Below are 23,385 nucleotides of genomic sequence, written 5' to 3' on the forward strand. Positions count from 1 at the left end.
CCGTCTGGACCGGGACACCATAGCCGCCATTGTGGACATGACACAGGCTGACCTTGTCAGCATGATAGATAGCCCAACCGCCATCCCACCCCTACTGAAGGTGGTGTCTGTACTCCACTTCCTGGCCACAGGCACCTACCAGCACACAGTCGGACAGTTGCATGGCATTTCTCAGCCACTGTTCTCACGGACACTATTGCAAGTGCTCGATGCCCTCCTGCAGCACGCAGATGACTACATCTCCCTACCACGCTCGGAGCAGGAAATTACCAACACAAAAGTGGGATTCCATGCAGTTGCCGGCATACCGGGTTGCATTGGTGCCATCGACTGCACCCATGTGGAATTGGTCGTCCCACATGCCATGGAGGCCCAGTACCGCAACCGAAAACAATTTCATTCTCTGAATGTACAAATGGTGTGTGACTCCAACAGGATCATTACACATTGTTGTGCCAGATTCCCTGGATCAACCCATGATTCTATGGTCTTGAGGAACTCTACAATACCACGCTACATGGAGCGACACGCAGGGAACAGATCCTGGCTACTCAGTGAGTCACATTACATGCATGATAATGTGGGGTATGTGATTCGGCAATGACCTGGCAGGAAGGGGGGGGGTGTGCGTACGTAGCAATGGCATTCCACATCATACGTTTATCGTCCACATACAGGTGATGCTGGATATCCACTGAAGAGATGGCTCCTCACACCAGTCCGGAACCCACGGGACCAGCATGAGGAGGACTACAACCATGCCCACTCACGTACCCGTGTAGTCATTGAACAGGCATTCGGCCTACTGAAGGGTCGTTTCCGCTGCCTCAGCAGGTCTGGCGGGGCACTCCTGTACCGCCATGAGAAGGTTGCAAAGATGGTGATGGCATGTGTCATGCTCCACAACATGTGCGTACGTAGAAATGTGCCCATGCCCCCTGACGCAGAACTGCAAGCACCTGATGATGGTCATGATGAGGGTGGGGATGTGGCAGCACCTCAAGGAGTCTGCGAGGCACCGGAGGGCCGTGACATTCGTCAGCATCTCATTGATGTATGCTTCTAGCACTCAAGCCTGGTGGCTGATACATGGACACGGGACTCGTGGCACTGTGTGTGTCTGGGACATGCACAATATGGACTGTACGCCTATGATGGCCTAGTACACAAAGATCAATGTCCACACATCTCATTGGTTGATCGTGCACTGTTTATGGCATATGTGATATCATATTGAACACCCTATCGACCCGCCACCCAAGTGAGCCCAACACACCCCCTCCACCCTCCTACCTCCCCCCCGAACACCAGTGTCCAAAGATGCTCATTGTCAGTGGCCAGTCGCTATTGCAAGCCCCCTCTGCGGGTATCAGGGGCACCCCTGCCTGTGGAGCGCAGGTTCCTCCCAGATCTACGTTGGGGGCTGCCCTGGACGGAACTTGCAACGGATGATGTCTCTGCCTGCTCACGTCCATGCATGTCCCTAAGGGTTTGCGAGAGCTCAGTGAGCACACGGCGCACTGCGGCAAGTTCGGCACATACGTCTTTGGACGTCGCATGCAGTTCCCCCCTCAGGCTCTCGGTGCTTCTCTCCATTTGTACTCTCAGGCTCTCGGTGCTACTCTCCATTTGTGCCCTTAGTGTCTCTGTACTTCTCTCCATTTCTGCCCTAAGTGTCTCAGTTGATGTTTCTATGTCTGCCTTAGTGCCCCCACATTCATCGGCATGGTCCTTGAGGAGCGTGGCCAGTTGCTGCTGTTGCACGATTAACTGGTCGAGGGACTGTTGCCTCTGCTGGGCCATGGCCATTTGCGGGGGTGTCACAGAGGGGCTGTTGTCCTCATGTTGCCTTGCCACAGGGCTTGTGGGGGATGGCCAGTCGTCGTCTTGTGGGTGCCCCTGCGTGGTATCCTCATGTTGTACGGGATGGGACAGACAGGGGGATTGGGACAGGTCATGGATGGATCTGACTTCGACATCCCCGTCTTCAGTGTCGAGCATGCTGCCATCAATGGGGTGTCACCTATGGTGCTGCTGCCACCAGAGGCAGTACCTTCTGTGGCATCCGTTGGGGGGACCTGTGGTGGTGGTGTTGTGGGCATGCTGGCTGCTGGGGTGCCTGTTGATGTTCCCTCCTCTGTGCTGCCACCTGATTTGTGCTGCTGCCGTGTCTTGATGCGTGCAGCTGAGGTGGAGGGTCTTTGGCCGTTGGTCTTGGCCCTCTTTGCAGGTGTGCTGGTAGGGGTGTCCTGATGCTCGTCGTTTGGATCGGACCCTGTGGTGGAGTAAAGGAGGGCGTGGGTTATTAATGGGTCTGTGGGTATTGGAATGGCATTGTATCACATGCATTGGGGTGGTACCTGAGGGTGATTTGGGTCGGGGCCTTGGAGGTGCTTTCATTTGTGTGTGGAGTGAGGGTGCAGTTGTTTGGCAGCCTGCAGTTAGGGTGTGCCTGCTGCACGTGTAGTGCGTTTTTTAGGGGTTTTTAATTATTTATGTATTTATTGTGGGTTTTAACGTGCGCTATCAGGCCGATGTGTGTGGACGTTCTCCTGGACATGTGTTTCTGTTGCACTATGTGGACACATGGTACCTCACATGATTGGACATTGTGGATTTGGCATTGTTTTATTTGGCCCACCTACCTGAATCTTCGGATGTCTGCACTCCTTTCTCCATCCCTCCGACTCCCTCTATGCTCTCCATTCCGATGGTGGAGGCACAGATTTCTTCCCAGGGGGTCAACTTGATGGGTGATTCAGGACCTCCCCCGGTGGCTGTGGCAATGTTGCGGTTGGCAGAGAGTATGCTGCGGACGCGTATCCGCAGGTCGTCCCATCGCTTTCGGCATTGGTGTGGGGTGCGGTCCCCACCGCACTTACCCGCTGTGCCACCAGAGCCCATATGGCCTTCTTGTTTGCAAGTGCCGTCCTGGTCATTTGCGTAGAGAAGACGACGGCAGCATTCTCCTGGAGGGTCTCTGTTAGCACGGTGAGTTCCTCACGGGAGAAGTGGACCTGCCGCTTGCGGTCGCACGCTTTCTTCGCTACTTTTCCCATTTTTCTTGGTTTCGCTAGGGTGGATGACGGGTTGGGGTGTGTCTCTGGGTAGTGTTTTTAGTGGTTGTGTAGTTTTAGTGGTTTTATAGGTGTACGGCGGGATGTTTCCCGTTCCGGGCCCATGTTTTAACTTCCGTTTCCGTATATTTCCGGTCATCGTACTTTCCGGTAGGCGCACACTGCGGTGTCCGCTGTGATGGGTGGCGGTATTGCACCTAGGGCGCCGTACGGCGGCGGTGTGGGCCGTTTTGGGGTAATTTCCGCCATCGCGGACTTTGCACTTCCGCCATGCCGTGGTGCTCGTGCCCGATGGGTCGGAATGGGCCGCACTTTGCTCCATCGTGCAATGGCGGAAACGCTATTTACGCTGTGGCGGTCCGGTCAGTCACTTTCCGCCAGGGTCGTAATGAGGGCCAGTGTCCTCAGGACACCCCCATTTTCTTTATTTGCGAACATTTCAGGACACCGCGAGTGTTCTTAGAACACATTCAACTTGCCATCAAATAATATGGACAGGGTCCTCAGGACACCCCCATTTTGTTTATTTACGAACATTTTAGGACACCACGAGTGTTCTTAGAACACATTCAACTTGCCAGAGAACAATACAGACAGCGTCCTCAGGACACCCCCATTTTGTTTATTTATGAACATTTCAGAACACTGCAAGTGTTCTGAGAACACATTCAACTTGCCAGCGAACAGTACGGACTTCGTCTTCGGGACACCCCCTACGAACATTTCAGGACACCGCGAGGGTTCTTAGAACACTTTCAACTTGTCAACGAACAATACGGACAGCGTCCTCAGGACACCCCCATTTTGTGTATTTGCGAACATTTCAGGACACTGCGAGTGTTCTTCGAACACTTTCAACTTGCCATCGAACAATACGGACAGCGTACTCAGGACACCCCCATTTTGATATTTACGAACATTTCAGGACACCACGAGTGTTCTTAGAACACATTCAACTTGCCAGAGAATAATACAGACAGTGTCTTCAGGACACCCCCTACGAACATTTCAGGACACCGCAAGTGTTCCTAGAACACTTTATACTTGACAACGAACAAAACGGACAGAGTCCTATGAACACCTTCATTTTGTTTATTTACGAACATATCAGGACACCACACGTGTTCTTAGAACACATTCAACTTGCAAGAGAACAATATGGACAGCGTCCTCAGAACACCCCCATTCTTTTATTTGCAAACATCTCAGGACACCGCGAGTGTTCTTAGAACACATTCAACTTACCAGCGAACAATACGGACAGCATCTTCAGTACACCCCCTTCGAACATTTCAGGACACCGCAAGTGTTCTTAGAACACTTTCAACTTGACAACGAACAATACGGACAGCGTCCCCAGGACACCACCATTTTGTTTATTTGCGTACATTTCAGAACACCGCAAGTGTTCTTAGAGCACATTCAACTTGCCATCGAATAATATGGATAGGGTCCTCAGGACATCCCCATTTTGTTTATTTACGAACATTTCAGGACACCGCAAGTGTTCTGAGAACACATTCAACTTCCCAGCGAACAGTACGGACTTCGTCTTCGGGACACCCCCTACGAACATTTCAGGACACCGCGAGGGTTCTTAGAACACTTTCAACTTGTCAACGAACAATACGGACAGCGTCCTCAGGACACCTCTATTTTGTGTATTGGCGAACATTTCAGGACACTGCGAGTGTTCTTAGAACACTTTCAACTTGCCATCGAACAATACGGACAGTGTCCTCAGGACACAACATTTTGATATTTACGAACATTTCAGGACACCACGAGTGTTCTTAGAACACATTCAACTTGCCAGAGAACAATACAGACAGCGTCCTCAGGACACCCCCATTTTGTTTATTTATGAACATTTCAGAACACCGCAAGTGTTCTGAGAACACATTCAACTTCCGAGCGAACAGTACGGACTTCGTCTTCGGGACACCCCCTACAAACATTTCAGGACACCGCGAGGGTTCTTAGAACAATTTCAACTTGTCAACGAACAATACGGACAGCGTCCTCAGGACACCTCCATTTTGTGTATTTGCGAACATTTCAGGACACCACGAGTGTTCTTAGAACACATTCAACTTGCCAGAGAATAATACAGACAGTGTCTTCAGGACACCCCTTACGAACATTTCAGGACACCGCAAGTGTTCCTAGATCACTTTAAACTTGACAACGAACAAAACGGACAGCTTCCTATGAACACCTAAATTTTGTTTATTTACGAACATATCAGGACACAAGACGTGTTCTTAGAACATATTCAACTTGCAAGAGAACAATATGGACAGCGTCCTCAGAACACCCCCATTTTTTTATTTGCAAACATTTCAGGATACCGCGAGTGTTCTTAGAACACATTCAACTTGCCAGCAAACAATACGGACAGCATCTTCAGTACACCCCCTTCGAACATTTCAGGACACCGCAAGTGTTCTTAGAACACTTTCAACTTGACAACGAACAATACGGACAGCGCCCTCAGGACACCACCATTTTGTTTATTTGCGTACATTTCAGAACAACGCAAGTGTTCTTAGAGCACATTCAACTTGCCATCGAATAATATGGACAGGGTCCTCAGGACACCCCCATTTTGTTTATTTACGAACATTTCAGGACACCACGAGTGTTCTTAGAACACATTCAACTTGCCAGAGAAAAATACAGACAGCGTCCTCAGGACACCCCCATTTTGTTTATTTATGAACATTTCAGAGCACCGCAAGTGTTCTGAGAACACATTCAACTTGCCAGTGAACAGTACGGACTTTGTCTTCGGGACACCCCCTATGAACATTTCAGGACACTGCGAGGGTTCTTAGAACACTTTGAACTTGTCAACGAACAATACGGACAGCGTCCTCAGGACACCCCCATTTTGTGTATTTGCGAACATTTCAGGACACTGTGAGTGTTCTTAGAACACTTTCAACTTGCCATCGAACAATACGGACAGCGTCCTCAGGACACCCCCATTTTGATATTTACGAACATTTCAGGACACCACGAGTGTTCTTAGAACACAATCAACTTGCCAGAGAACAATACGTTCAGCGTCTTCAGGACACCGCCTACGAACATTTCAGGACACTGTGACAGTTCTTAGAACACTTTCAACTTGACAGCGAACAATACGGACAGTGTCCTCAGAACACCCCCATTCTGTTTATTTGCGAACATTTCAGGACACCGCCAGTGTTCTTAGAACACATTCAACTTGCAAGAGAACAATACGGACAGCGTCCTCAGAACACCCCCCAATTTTTTATTTGCGAAAATTTCAGGACACCGCGAGTGCTCTTAGAACACATTCAACTTGACAGCGAACAATACGGACAGCGTCCTCAGGACTCCCCCATTTTGTTTATTTACGAACATTTCAGGCCACCACGAGTGTTCTTAGAACACATTCAACTTGCCAGAGAACAATACAGACAGCGTCCTCAGAACACCCCCATTTTGTTTATTTGCGAACATTTCAGGACACCTCGAGTGTTCTTAAAACACATTCAACTTGCAAGAGAACAATACAGACAGCGTCCTCAGAACACCACCATTTTTTTATTTGCAAACATTTCGGGACACCGCGAGTGTTCTTAGAACACATTCAACTTGCCAGCGACCAATACGGACAGCGTCTTCAGGACACCCCCTACGAACATTCCAGGACACCGCGAGGGTTCTTAGAACACTTTCAACTTAACAATGAACAATACGGACAGCGTCCTCAGGACACCCCCATTTTGTTTATTTGCGAACATTTCAGAACACTACAAGTGTTCTTAGAGCACATTCAACTTGCCATCGAATAATATGGACAGGGTCCTCAGGACACCCCCATTTTGTTTATTTACGAACATTTCAGGACACCACGAGTGTTCTTAGAACACATTCAACTTGCCAGAGAACAATACAGACAGCGTCCTCAGGACGCCCCCATTTTGTTTATTTATGAACATTTCAGAACACCGCAAGTGTTCTGAGAACACATTCAACTTGCCAGCGAACAGTACGGACTTTGTCTTCGGGACACCCCCTACGAACATTTCAGGACACTGCGAGGGTTCTTAGAACACTTTCAACTTGTCAACGAACAATACGGACAGCGTCCTCAGGACACCCCCATTTTGTGTATTTGCGAACATTTCAGGACACTGCGAGTGTTCTTAGAACACTTTCAACTTGCCATCGAACAATACGGACAGCGTCCTTAGGACACCCCATTTTATTATTTACGAACATTTCAGGACACCACGAGTGTTCTTAGAACACATTCAACTTGCCAGAGAACAATACGTTCAGCGTCTTCAGGACACCCCCTACGAACATTTCAGGACACTGTGACAGTTCTTAGAACACTTTCAACTTGACAGCGAACAATACGGACAGTGTCCTCAGAACACCCCCATTCTGTTTATTTGCGAACATTTCAGGACACCGCGAGTGTTCTTACAACACATTCAACTTGCAAGAGAACAATACGGACAGCGTCCTCAGAACACCCCCCAATTTTTTATTTGCGAACATTTCAGGACACCGCGAGTGTTCTTAGAACACATTCAACTTGCCAGAGAACAATACAGACAGCGTCCTCAGAACACCCCCATTTTGTTTATTTACGAACATTTCAGGACACCTAGAGTGTTCTTAAAACACATTCAACTTGCAAGAGAACAATACGTTCAGCGTCTTCAGGACACCCCCTACGAACATTTCAGGACACTGTGACAGTTCTTAGAACACTTTCAACTTGACAGCGAACAATACGGACAGTGTCCTCAGAACACCCCCATTCTGTTTATTTGTGAACATTTCAGGACACCGCGAGTGTTCTTACAACACTTTCAACTTGACAGCGAACAATATGGACAGCGTCCTCAGGACACCCCCATTTTGTTTATTTACGAACATTTCAGGACACCATGAGTGTTCTTAGAACACATTCAACTTGCCAGAGAACAATACAGACAACGTCCTCAGAACACCCCCATTTTGTTTATTTACCAACATTTCAGGACACCTCGAGTGTTCTTAAAACACATTCAACTTGCAAGAGAACAATACAGACAGCGTCCTCAGAACACCACCATTTTTTTATTTGCGAACATTTCGGGACACCGCGAGTGTTCTTAGAACACATTCAACTTGCCAGCGACCAATACGGACAACGTCTTCAGGACACCCCCTACGAACATTCCAGGACACAGCGAGGGTTCTTAGAACACTTTCAACTTAACAATGAACAATACGGACAGCGTCCTCAGGACACCCCCATTTTGTGTATTTGCGAACATTTCAGGACACTGCGAGTGTTCTTAGAACACATTCAATTTGCCATCGAACAATACGGACAGCGTCCTCAGGACACCCCCATTTTCTTTATTTATCAACATTTCAGGACACCACGAGTGTTCTTAGAACACATTCAACTTGCCAGAGAACAATACGGACAGCGTCCTCATAACACCCCCATTTTTTTATTTGCGAACATTTCAGGACACCGCGAGTGTTCTGAGAACACATTCAACTTGCCAGCGAACAGTACGGACTTCGTCTTCGGGACACCCCCTACGAACATTTCAGGACACCGTGAGGGTTCTTAGAACACTTTCAACTTGCCATCGAACAATACGGACAGCGTCCTCAGGACACCCCCATTTTGATATTTACGAACATTTCAGGACACCACGAGTGTTCTTAGAACACATTCAACTTGCCAGAGAATAATACAGACAGTGTCTTCAGGACACCCCCTACGAACATTTCAGGACACCGCAAGTGTTCCTAGAACACTTTAAACTTGACAACGAGCAAAACGGACAGCGTCCCATAAACACCTTCATTTTGTTTATTTACGAACAAAACAGGACACCACACGTGTTCTTAGAACACATTCAACTTGCAAGAGAACAATATGGACAGCGTCCTCAGAACACCCCCATTTTTTTATTTGCAAACATCTCAGGACACCGAGAGTTTTCTTAGAACACATTCAACTTGCCAGCGAACAATACGGACAGCATCTTCAGTACACCCCCTTCGAACATTTCAGGACACCATGAGTGTTCTTAGAACACTTTCAACTTGACAACGAACAATACGGACAGCGTCCCCAGGACACCACCATTTTGTTTATTTGCGTACATTTCAGAACACCGCAAGTGTTCTTAGAGCACATTCAACTTGCCATCGAATAATATGGACAGGGTCCTCAGGACATCCCCATTTTGTTTATTTACGAACATTTCAGGACACCACGAGTGTTCTTAGAACACATTCAACTTGCCAGAGAACAATACAGACAGCGTCCTCAGGACACCCCCATTTTGTTTATTTATGAACATTTCAGAACACCGCAAGTGTTCTGAGAACACATTCAACTTCCCAACGAACAGTACGGACTTCGTCTTCGGGAGACCCACCAAGAAAATTTCAGGACACCGCGAGGGTTCTTAGAACACTTTCAACTTGACAACGAACAATACGGACAGCGTCCTCAGGACACCCCCATTTTCTTTATTTGCGAACATTTCAGGACACCGCGAGTGTTCTTAGAACACATTCAACTTGCCATCGAATAATATGGACATGGTCCTCTGGACACCCCCATTTTGTTTATTTACGAACATTTCAGGACACCACGAGTGTTCTTAGAACACATTCAACTTGCCAGGACACAACCATTTTGTTTATTATTATTTTTTTTTTTTATTTATTTAATGTGCTACAATTTAAATTAATAAACTTTACACATATCTAGAAACATGAATAAATAATCAAATTAATTAATTAATTTCAAAATCAGCTATTATATCATTACATTGAATAAAAGATACCATACATCACAATTAATAACCATTTGGCATTTGAATTACGCAGTTAGATAAAATAACAATACTATTAGTGATAATAATGAATCTGACATAAATAACATCATGCATATTAGAACCTAAAACAACCTAAATCAAGCCCTAAATACATCAAATCAACAAAATACAGATTATCAACAAAAAAAACCACCTATTCAGATCTTAATGCCCAGTTTTCCCTCAATGATTAACCAGATATTATATAAAGAGGTTAAAATATAGATATTTTCCGAATTTAAACAATGATGCCAAAATAATGCCTTAGAGATTGCTGCAGGATCGTGAGTATACTTTCCCATATATTGCTGTATTATATTTGTCATGCTACTACATTGTGTCAGGACATGATGTGCTGTCTCCGAAGCATTATTAATTTTACACAATCTACAAATCCTTAGTTCAACAGGTATTTGGTCTCTCCGGCCCGTAACCCATAATGTCGGAAGTTGATCCAGTCTTAGTAGGAGTATAAAACGTCGCAGTCTTTTACAAGGGCATAAATTAAGATATTCTTGCGGTTTCATATGGGTGTACAACCTGAATTTCACAAATTCATAACTTTTCAGTGTACTGAGGTGGGCAAAGTTCTCCAACCAATCCCACATATCCAATCGCTTGTCAAGGGCCCTCTGAACTTGCTTAGTATATTCCCCTTCACGATACAACCATCCAATGTCAGCTAACTGTCTTGACATTATTGCAGCAAATGAGAGGGAATTTTGTTTTTTACATATTTCCTTACCCACAGCAGCCAATACTGGATTTAATGTACCACTACCCATTTTAATAAAAAGCCCCAATCTCTTTTTCAGCACTATAGCTTTTAATGAAGGTAATCCCAACTCTAAACGTATAATGGCCATTGGAGTTCCTGGTGCTAGGCCTAAAACCCGCCGCCAGAATTTCCCTTCTATAACTTGTAACCAGCTAAGATCTAAATCAAACAGGGCCTCTAATCCATATATTACCATGGGTATAAAAACCTGTACATAGAGTTGGCGTGTTCCCCAAAGCGTAAAGCCTCCTTGCTTATTAGTGAAGTTCGCAACCAACGATGTAACTTGTGCTGCGCGCATCTTCCGAGAGTGTTTGCATGAACCATAGTCCCCGCTAGGCTCGAAGTCTATACCCATATACCGGTATTGTGGGGCATAAGGGACTGTGATCTTACCCACCGTGAGATTTACGCGCGAGACTCTTTTGTTGGTAAATCGTAATACCTTAGTCTTATCAAGATTGATAGTCAGGCCAATCTGGTTCGCATACTCCCACAGAGCTGTAGCCGATCTACGCAGGCCACTGACTGTATGGTCAAATATGACCAAGTCGTCTGCGTAAGCCAGAACAGTGCATACCAACTCCCCAATCTTCGGTGGGCAATTTGAGACGGCCGTAATGGCCATAGGTATGTCATGGACGTACAAGTTATATACCAAAGGGGCCGTCACACATCCCTGTTTCACCCCCCGATTCTGCTGCACTTTATCAGTCAGGTGTCCCTCTTGATCTAATTTCAGTCTAACTGAAGTATTATGGTGCAGCAATCTGAGGTAATACAGGATGCCTGCTGGACAACCGAGGTCGTTAAGTTTAGACCATAAACGTTCTCTCGGAATAGTATCTAAAGCTGCTTTAAAATCTATATATAATGCGTAAAGGGGTGGTGCACCTTTATTGCGTGCCTTAGATCTCAATAGGTTCATGACCATTAGATTGTAGCTCGTTGAATAACCCTTCCTGAATCCACACTGGAAGGTGGATAAAATGTTGGCCCTTTCTACCCAAGAATGTAAGTCCTCAAGCAGTAATGAGGCAAACAATTTGCCCGTTGTGTCCAGCATGGAGAGGAGACGATAATTAGAGGGATCTAAACGATTACCCTTTTTAAAAATTGGTATTAGTATTGCAGTTTGCCATGAACACGGAATGGTCCCCTGTATCATTATCTTTTTAAATAGTATAGCCAGTACGCTCGCCCAGAACTCGGGCTGATTTCTAATGACTATATTGGCTAGACCGTTAGGTCCTGGAGCTCTCGACGATTTAAGAGACTTTATCTTAGTGATTATGGCCGCGTAAGAAATATCAAAAGCCATGTAGGGGGCCAAGGTCATCTGGGGGGACACTTCGTCTCTCTGTATAATTGTATTGCGGGCTAGTAAAAACTTAACCCATTCCTCAGCTTTGATTGGATTAACCATTTGGCCCTTTGATGACTCCCTGGCTTCCCCCAGAAGTGACCAAATGCTACGAGTGTTTTTAGAGCAAATCGTCTGCACTAATTTCTGATAGGCCCTGGTATGTATGGCAGTTTTTATATTTTTAATAATAGCTCTATATTTATTTTTGATTTTCCGCGCAGCTATTCGTAATACATCAGAGGGTCCTAACTTGTTCTTACTCATACGCAGTTCCCGTCTCAAATCCCTCTTGGCATCTCTAATCTCATTATTATAAGGACAAGGCCCAGCCACCGGTCTAATCATGCTCGAGGTCGGAACCGTTGCATGTGTATGGGAAAATGCTCTTATCCAATTTTCTATAGATTCAATAGACATGGAATGAAAATCAGGTAAGTTTGGCCAATTATCGGTCTCGAGTGCCCATGCAGCCTGGTTAATGTTCTTTGCCGACCACCTAATGTTAGAGCCTGATTTATTCGCATGTACTGTGCCCATATTGCTCTTATCAACTGCTCTCTGTTGGATGTTTAATACACAGCAGAGAGCAGAATGATCGCTCCATTTATTTGATGATACACACATGTCTTCCACTAACAGGAGCATTTTAGGGCACATAAAAATATAATCTAAAATACTACTGTATAACCCATTGGACCAAGTATGTTTCCCCGGGTAGTCGCTATAGGTATAACCGTTCAGCATTTCCAGGTCCCATTCATCAAGCAGCCGGCGCCAACGTGGTCCCTCAATATCAGCTTTAGTGTGAGTTAGGAGATGTTTCTCTCTTAGCTTAGGATTTTGAGGATATTTCCCTGTGTCAGAAGGTATACGACAATTAAGGTCACCCACGACGATAACTGCTCGATTCCCAGGTAGAACCGACCAAGAGGCCAATAATTCATGGAGGGCTTCTTGAATGGTTTCACTAATCCCGACATGCGGGGAGTTATATATATTTATCAATAGGAACTTCTCCTTATTAACCTTTGTTCCATATTCACCCTCTACTGCCAACATATTATCGCAGGCTTTACAAGGTATCTGTCTCGAGGGCAAAGAACTAATCACACCTATCAAAAGCCCTCCAAAGGGCCTCCCTTTGTTACCTCTCTTAGCGAAGGATTGATAAATCGTATAACCATCAAGTAATAAATTGTCCATTGCCCATGTCTCCTGTAGACATATCAGGCTGTGTTTCACAATTAAGTTAACTGAACCCTCCGACGCCAACAGGTGAGCAAATCCTCTTGTATTCCACGATAACAATGTCAAATATCAATGTTTAGGCAATACCCCTGGGAGCGATTCCACAAGCCATTTTAGGACCAACTGAACGTCAGACATTTCAACTTTCTTTCCTATAGGTATCAGGGGGCATTCCACTGGCCTAGCTGGCCCAATTGTTTCCACAAGTTCAGCACTGGTATCGGCTTCATCCAAGTCTGCATCAACCTCAACATCCACAGCCCTGAGCTCATCACGATGTTTCCTAAGCATCTGTGCAGTAGATAGAAATTTACAATGTAATGCAGACACACAAGGGTTGAGGCCTTTTAATGGTTCCACAAACTGAAAGTCATCTGATTTTAAGACGCGTAGTTCAGGGACCGAATGCAGACGTATTAGGAACTCCGATCGAGGTAACCATCTGCGTTCGCTGGTTTTGTATAGGTTTTTAATCAAGCAGATTCTACTCCCTATAGGATCGTCTCCATCCTTAGCTGATCTATTAGGAGAATTGATGGTATTAGCCATGGCTGGCTTGGGTTGGAGTAATAAATCCGAACCCCCACCCCGTGAATCCTCCATCTCTTGGGAATCAGTCTCAAATTGTTCCCATTCCTCTGCCTGGTCCTCAATTTCATCCACGGTTTGCATTCCTCCCTCGTCAGCACTCCGACCCACCATCACTGGTTGTTCATGTTCGAGCAGCGCATCTCGGTTCGTATCTTGATCAGTGATGACCCAACTGGAGAGGCTACCTTCTCCAGAGCAAATCTTTTTCTTAGCCCTGGCTGCCCTTTTTTTTGCTTTCTTTGAGCGCCCACCAATATGTGCCGTCTTATCTTCTTTAGTACCATGCGTCTTGTTTTCCTTGTTTTTTTGCGCTTTCTTAGCCAGTTTGCGTTGCTTACGGGAACAAAAAACTGTCTCACTCAGATCCTCAATTATCGAGGGATCTTTCTCAGCTGTCTTATTTATCTCCACAGCCATACCTATGGCCTCCGATAGATTGATTTCCGCCTCTGCCTCCTTGTATTTTTCTTCAGTTGGAATAATAGGTAATGGGTTGGTATTCGTAAGGATCCGCCCCGTCATTTGGAGTAAGATTTTAAGGGCGAATTGCAAGGAGGCTACTGAGGATTGAATCTCTGCCAGTTCCTTTGCCCCAGGAAACAGGGTGGAGAGATTACCTTCCTCCGAGTCCAGCCCATCCTCCATTGACACCATTACCAAATTGGGAGAAGCTGATAGTCGGCTCAAAGGTGCCTCATGTCCCATGATATTAGCTAGAGAAGTCATGGAATTATTATCCTGAGGGAGACCTATGTCTACAGGCGGCCTGAAGGTCTGGGGAGTCATCCCCCGCTGAATGCTCAAACACAGATCTAACAATGAATTGTTATCTATGTCATCAAAGTTAGCAGAACTCATTGGGTCACCTCCCCCATCGCCCGGTGGTACGGGGTCCTCAATAATCGTTGAGTTAGTGTCCGTTAGGGGGAGTGGGGCAAAGAAACCAGTTATAGCCCCCAGACCCGAGGGAATGGATATGCTGGGTTTTTTCTTATTATTTGCTTTGGGTATTCTCGTCGCCTCATTCATCGGGATTTCCACTTCCAATTGCTTCTTCATTTTGCGCAGGTTATACTTATTTTGTATCATTTTCTTCCCAGGCGCCATTTTGTCAAGTAGCGATGTTTATAGTAGTGATCTAGGTGCCTTCTCTCTAGCCGGATGCCAGATGCTGCTAAGCCCCAGTCAGCACCAGGTTACAATGCGTAGCCTACACTGCCAGCACACAGCCAGCTAACACCAAATACCCGCACCCCTCAGACAGTCACGATGCCAATTCAGCACCCAGACCCAATTGAACTCCTCTCCCTAGGGTATCTATATAATTATATAATTATATCCGCCCCTGGGAGGGTGGCTGGGTAGAAAGGAGGGGGGGGGGACTAATGGCGGGGGTCAAAAAGGGGACAAAAAAGAAGGGGGCACAATTAAGAGAGCAGCGCTACTTGCTGGGAGGTGTAGTTGCTGCAAATCCGTGTGACTCACCCCTGCGCTGTTCCCCTTGCTTCCCCATATACTAGTAGCCCGCCAACAATACCGGCAATGCTTGTGCTGGTCCTCAGACTGCAGAAGTTGCTCTCCGCCTTCCACTCTCTGTGAGAACCCGTGTGCTCTGCTGGATATCCTGTGGATAGAGCTGCACTGCCGCACTGTCGCAGCTGAAGATACACGGCAGGCTGGCAGGCTGGCTAGCAGGCTGACAGGCAGGCTGGCAGGCTATCAGGCACTGCAGGCACTGCGGGCGAAGTTGGGCGAAGTCGATCCCTGGCCGCCGACGCCCGCCGAAAAGCAGGAACAGAGCGAAAACGAAAGCGGGAGCTTTCGAAAAAAGGACCCTGTGAAGTCGTCTGACTCAAGCCGCACCTCGTCAGAGACATACACGTACACGTACGAATGAGGCCGCCTCCGAGTCAGCACAATTCAATAGTCATTCTATTTGTTTATTTATGAACATTTCAGAACACCGCAAGTGTTCTGAGAACACATTCAACTTCCCAGCGAACAACACGGACAGCGTCTTCAGGACCGTCCCTATGAACATTTCAGGACACCGCGAGGGTTCTTAGAACACTTTCAACTTGACAACGAATAATATGGACAGGGTCCTCAGGACACCCCCATTTTGTTTATTTACGAACATTTCAGGACACCACGACTGTTCTTAGAACACATTCAACTTGCCAGAGAACAATACAGACAGCGTCCTCAGGACACCCCCATTTTGTTTATTTATGAACATTTCAGAACACCGCAAGTGTTCTGAGAACACATTCAACTTGCCAGCGAACAGTACGGACTTCGTCTTCGGGACACCCCCTACGAACATTTCAGGACACCGCGAGGGTTCTTAGAACACTTTCAACTTGTCAACGAACAATACGGACAGCGTCCTCAGGACACCCCCATTTTGTGTATTTGCGAACATTTCAGGACACTGCGAGTGTTCTTAGAACACTTTCAACTTGCCATCGAATAATATGGACAGGGTCCTCAGGACATCCCCATTTTGTTTATTTACGAACATTTCAGGACACCACGACTGTTCTTAGAACACATTCAACTTGCCAGAGAACAATACAGACAGCGTCCTCAGGACACCCCCATTTTGTTTATTTATGAACATTTCAGAACACCGCAAGTGTTCTGAGAACACATTCAACTTGCCAGCGAACAGTACGGATTTCGTCTTCGGGACACCCCCTACGAACATTTCAGGACACCGCGAGGGTTCTTAGAACACTTTCAACTTGTCAACGAACAATACGGACAGCGTCCTCAGGACACCCCCATTTTGTGTATTTGCGAACATTTCAGGACACTGCGAGTGTTCTTAGAACACTTTCAACTTGTCATCGAACAATACGGACAGCGTCCTCAGGACACCCCCATTTTGATATTTACGAACATTTCAGGACACCACGAGTGTTCTTAGAACACATTCAACTTGCCAGAGAATAATACAGAGAGTGTCTTCAGGACACCCCCTACGAACATTTCAGGACACCGCCAGTGTTCCTAGAACACTTTAAACTTGACAACGAACAAAACGGACAGAGTCCTATGAACACCTTCATTTTGTTTATTTACGAACATATCAGGACACCACACGTGTTCTTAGAACACATTCAACTTGCAAGAGAACAATATGGACAGCGTCCTCAGAACACCTCCTATGAACATGTCAGGACACCGCGAGGGTTCTTAGAACACTTTCAACTTGACAACGAACAATACGGACAGCGTCCATATGGACAGGGTCCTCAGACATCCCCATTTTGTTTATTTACGAACATTTCAGGACACCACGAGTGTTCTTAGAACACATTCAACTTGCCAGAGAACAATACAGACAGCGTCCTCAGGACACCCCCATTTTGTTTATTTATGAACATTTCAGAACACCACAAGTGTTCTGAGAACACATTCAACTTCCCAGCGAACAGTACGGACTTCGTCTTCGGGACACCCCCTACGAACATTTCAGGACACCGCAAGGGTTCTTAGAACACTTTCAACTTGTCAACGAACAATACGGACAGCGTCCTCAGGACACCTCCATTTTGTGTATTTGCGAACATTTCAGGACACTGCGAGTGTTCTTAGAACACTTTCAACTTGACAACGAACAATACGGACAGCGTCCTCAGGACACCCCCATTTTCTTTATTTGCGAACATTTCAGGACACCACGAGTGTTCTAAGAACACATTCAACTTGCCAGAGAATAATACAGACAGTGTCTTCAGGACACCCTTACGAACATTTCAGGACACCGCAAGTGTTCCTAGAACACTTTAAACTTGACAACGTACAAAACGGACAGCGTCCTATGAACACCTCCATTTTGTTTATTTACGAACATATCAGGACACCACACGTGTTCTTAGAACACATTCAACTTGCAAGAGAACAATATGGACAGCGTCCTCAGAACACCCTCTATGAACATTTCAGGACACCGCGAGGGTTCTTAGAACACTTTCAACTTGACAACGAACAATACGGACGGCGTCCCCAGGACACCACCATTTTGTTTATTTGCGTACATTTCAGAACACCGCAAGTGTTCTTAGAGCACATTCAACTTGCCATCGAATAATATGGACAGGGTCCTCAGGACATCCCCATTTTGTTTATTTACGAACATTTCAGGACACCACGAGTGTTCTTAGAACACATTCAACTTGCCAGAGAACAATACAGACAGCGTCCTCAGGACACCCCCATTTTGTTTATTTATGAACATTTCAGAACACCGCAAGTGTTCTGAGAACACATTCAACTTCCCAACGAACAGTACGGACTTCGTCTTCGGGAGACCCACCAAGAAAATTTCAGGACACCGCGAGGGTTCTTAGAACACTTTCAACTTGACAACGAACAATACGGACAGCGTCCTCAGGACACCCCCATTTTCTTTATTTGCGAACATTTCAGGACACCGCGAGTGTTCTTAGAACACATTCAACTTGCCATCGAATAATATGGACATGGTCCTCTGGACACCCCCATTTTGTTTATTTACGAACATTTCAGGACACCACGAGTGTTCTTAGAACACATTCACCTTGCCAGGACACAACCATTTTGTTTATTATTATTTTTTTTTTTTATTTATTTAATGTGCTACAATTTAAATTAATAAACTTTACACATATCTAGAAACATGAATAAATAATCAAATTAATTAATTAATTTCAAAATCAGCTATTATATCATTACATTGAATAAAAGATACCATACATCACAATTAATAACCATTTGGCATTTGAATTACGCAGTTAGATAAAATAACAATACTATTAGTGATAATAATGAATCTGACATAAATAACATCATGCATATTAGAACCTAAAACAACCTAAATCAAGCCCTAAATACATCAAATCAACAAAATACAGATTATCAACAAAAAAACCCACCTATTCAGATCTTAATGCCCAGTTTTCCCTCAATGATTAACCAGATATTATATAAAGAGGTTAAAATATAGATATTTTCCGAATTTAAACAATGATGCCAAAATAATGCCTTAGAGATTGCTGCAGGATCGTGAGTATACTTTCCCATATATTGCTGTATTATATTTGTCATGCTACTACATTGTGTCAGGACATGATGTGCTGTCTCCGAAGCATTATTAATTTTACACAATCTACAAATCCTTAGTTCAACAGGTATTTGGTCTCTCCGGCCCGTAACCCATAATGTCGGAAGTTGATCCAGTCTTAGTAGGAGTATAAAACGTCGCAGTCTTTTACAAGGGCATAAATTAAGATATTCTTGCTGTTTCATATGGGTGTACAACCTGAATTTCACAAATTCATAACTTTTCAGTGTACTGAGGTGGGCAAAGTTCTCCAACCAATCCCACATATCCAATCGCTTGTCAAGGGCCCTCTGAACTTGCTTAGTATATTCCCCTTCACGATACAACCATCCAATGTCAGCTAACTGTCTTGACATTATTGCAGCAAATGAGAGGGAATTTTGTTTTTTACATATTTCCTTACCCACAGCAGCCAATACTGGATTTAATGTACCACTACCCATTTTAATAAAAAGCCCCAATCTCTTTTTCAGCACTATAGCTTTTAATGAAGGTAATCCCAACTCTAAACGTATAATGGCCATTGGAGTTCCTGGTGCTAGGCCTAAAACCCGCCGCCAGAATTTCCCTTCTATAACTTGTAACCAGCTAAGATCTAAATCAAACAGGGCCTCTAATCCATATATTACCATGGGTATAAAAACCTGTACATAGAGTTGGCGTGTTCCCCAAAGCGTAAAGCCTCCTTGCTTATTAGTGAAGTTCGCAACCAACGATGTAACTTGTGCTGCGCGCATCTTCCGAGAGTGTTTGCATGAACCATAGTCCCCGCTAGGCTCGAAGTCTATACCCATATACCGGTATTGTGGGGCATAAGGGACTGTGATCTTACCCACCGTGAGATTTACGCGTGAGACTCTTTTGTTGGTAAATCGTAATACCTTAGTCTTATCAAGATTGATAGTCAGGCCATTCTGGTTCGCATACTCCCACAGAGCTGTAGCCGATCTACGCAGGCCACTGACTGTATGGTCAAATATGACCAAGTCGTCTGCGTAAGCCAGAACAGTGCATACCAACTCCCCAATCTTCGGTGGGCAATTTGAGACGGCCGTAATGGCCATAGGTATGTCATGGACGTACAAGTTATATACCAAAGGGGCCGTCACACATCCCTGTTTCACCCCCCGATTCTGCTGCACTTTATCAGTCAGGTGTCCCTCTTGATCTAATTTCAGTCTAACTGAAGTATTATGGTGCAGCAATCTGAGGTAATACAGGATGCCTGCTGGACAACCGAGGTCGTTAAGTTTAGACCATAAACGTTCTCTCGGAATAGTATCGAAAGCTGCTTTAAAATCTATATATAATGCGTAAAGGGGTGGTGCACCTTTATTGCGTGCCTTAGATCTCAATAGGTTCATGACCATTAGATTGTAGCTCGTTGAATAACCCTTCCTGAATCCACACTGGAAGGTGGATAAAATGTTGGCCCTTTCTACCCAAGATTGTAAGTCCTCAAGCAGTAATGAGGCAAACAATTTGCCCGTTGTGTCCAGCATGGAGAGGAGCCGATAATTAGAGGGATCTAAACGATTACCCTTTTTAAAAATTGGTATTAGTATTGCAGTTTGCCATGAACACGGAATGGTCCCCTGTATCATTATCTTTTTAAATAGTATAGCCAGTACGCTCGCCCAGAACTCGGGCTGATTTCTAATGACTATATTGGCTAGACCGTTAGGTCCTGGAGCTCTCGACGATTTAAGAGACTTTATCTTAGTGATTATGGCCGCGTAAGAAATATCAAAAGCCATGTAGGGGGCCAAGGTCATCTGGGGGGACACTTCGTCTCTCTGTATAATTGTATTGCGGGCTAGTAAAAACTTAACCCATTCCTCAGCTTTGATTGGATTAACCATTTGGCCCTTTGATGACTCCCTGGCTTCCCCCAGAAGTGACCAAATGCTACGAGTGTTTTTAGAGCAAATCGTCTGCACTAATTTCTGATAGGCCCTGGTATGTATGGCAGTTTTTATATTTTTAATAATAGCTCTATATTTATTTTTGATTTTCCTCGCAGCTATTCGTAATACATCAGAGGGTCCTAACTTTTTCTTACTCATACGCAGTTCCCGTCTCAAATCCCTCTTGGCATCTCTAATCTCATTATTATAAGGACAAGGCCCAGCCACCGGTCTAATCATGCTCGAGGTCGGAACCGTTGCATGTGTATGGGAAAATGCTCTTATCCAATTTTCTATAGATTCAATAGACATGGAATGAAAATCAGGTAAGTTTGGCCAATTATCGGTCTCGAGTGCCCATGCAGCCTGGTTAATGTTCTTTGCCGACCACCTAATGTTAGAGCCTGATTTATTCGCATGTACTGTGCCCATATTGCTCTTATCAACTGCTCTCTGTTGGATGTTTAATACACAGCAGAGAGCAGAATGATCGCTCCATTTATTTGATGATACACACATGTCTTCCACTAACAGGAGCATTTTAGGGCACATAAAAATATAATCTAAAATACTACTGTATAACCCATTGGACCAAGTATGTTTCCCCGGGTAGTCGCCATAGGTATAACCGTTCAGCATTTCCAGGTCCCATTCATCAAGCAGCCGGCGCCAACGTGGTCCCTCAATATCAGCTTTAGTGTGAGTTAGGAGATGTTTCTCTCTTAGCTTAGGATTTTGAGGATATTTTCCTGTGTCAGAAGGTATACGACAATTAAGGTCACCCACGACGATAACTGCTCGATTCCCAGGTAGAACCGACCAAGAGGCCAATAATTCATGGAGGGCTTCTTGAATGGTTTCACTAATCCCGACATGCGGGGAGTTATATATATTTATCAATAGGAACTTCTCCTTATTAACCTTTGTTCCATATTCACCCTCTACTGCCAACATATTATCGCAGGCTTTACAAGGTATCTGTCTCGAGGGCAAAGAACTAATCACACCTATCAAAAGCCCTCCAAAGGGCCTCCCTTTGTTACCTGTCTTAGCGAAGGATTGATAAATCGTATAACCATCAAGTAATAAATTGTCCATTGCCCATGTCTCCTGTAGACATATCAGGCTGTGTTTCACAATAAAGTTAACTGAACCCTCCGACGCCAACAGGTGAGCAAATCCTCTTGTATTCCACGATAACAATGTCAAATATCAATGTTTAGGCAATACCCCTGGGAGCGATTCCACAAGCCATTTTAGGACCAACTGAACGTCAGACATTTCAACTTTCTTTCCTATAGGTATCAGGGGGCATTCCACTGGCCTAGCTGGCCCAATTGTTTCCACAAGTTCAGCACTGGTATCGGCTTCATCCAAGTCTGCATCAACCTCAACATCCACAGCCCTGAGCTCATCACGATGTTTCCTAAGCATCTGTGCAGTAGATAGAAATTTACAATGTAATGCAGACACACAAGGGTTGAGGCCTTTTAATGGTTCCACAAACTGAAAGTCATCTGATTTTAAGACGCGTAGTTCAGGGACCGAATGCAGACGTATTAGGAACTCCGATCGAGGTAACCATCTGCGTTCGCTGGTTTTGTATAGGTTTTTAATCAAGCAGATTCTACTCCCTATAGGATCGTCTCCATCCTTAGCTGATCTATTAGGAGAATTGATGGTATTAGCCATGGCTGGCTTGGGTTGGAGTAATAAATCAGAACCCCCACCCCGTGAATCCTCCATCTCTTGGGAATCAGTCTCAAATTGTTCCCATTCCTCTGCCTGGTCCTCAATTTCATCCACGGTTTGCATTCTTCCCTCATCAGCACTCCGACCCACCATCACTGGTTGTTCATGTTCGGGCAGCGCATCTCGGTTCGTATCTTGATCATTGATGACCCAACTGGAGAGGCTACCTTCTCCAGAGCAAATCTTTTTCTTAGCCCTGGCTGCCCTTTTTTTTGCTTTCTTTGAGCGCCCACCAATATGTGCCGTCTTATCTTCTTTAGTACCATGCGTCTTGTTTTCCTTGTTTTTTTGCGCTTTCTTAGCCAGTTTGCGTTGCTTACGGGAACAAAAAACTGTCTCACTCAGATCCTCAATTATCGAGGGATCTTTCTCAGCTGTCTTATTTATCTCCTCAGCCATACCTATGGCCTCCGATAGATTGATTTCCGCCTCTGCCTCCTTGTATTTTTCTTCAGTTGGAATAATAGGTAATGGGTTGGTATTCGTAAGGATCCGCCCCGTCATTTGGAGTAAGATTTTAAGGGCGAATTGCAAGGAGGCTACTGAGGATTGAATCTCTGCCAGTTCCTTTGCCCCAGGAAACAGGGTGGAGAGATTACCTTCCTCCGAGTCCAGCCCATCCTCCATTGACACCATTACCAAATTGGGAGAAGCTGATAGTCGGCTCAAAGGTGC

This window comes from Ambystoma mexicanum, chromosome 13 (genome assembly GCF_040938575.1).
Source record: "Ambystoma mexicanum isolate Mex_15411 chromosome 13, UKY_AmexF1_1, whole genome shotgun sequence".
Taxonomy (NCBI): Eukaryota; Metazoa; Chordata; class Amphibia; order Caudata; family Ambystomatidae; genus Ambystoma; species Ambystoma mexicanum.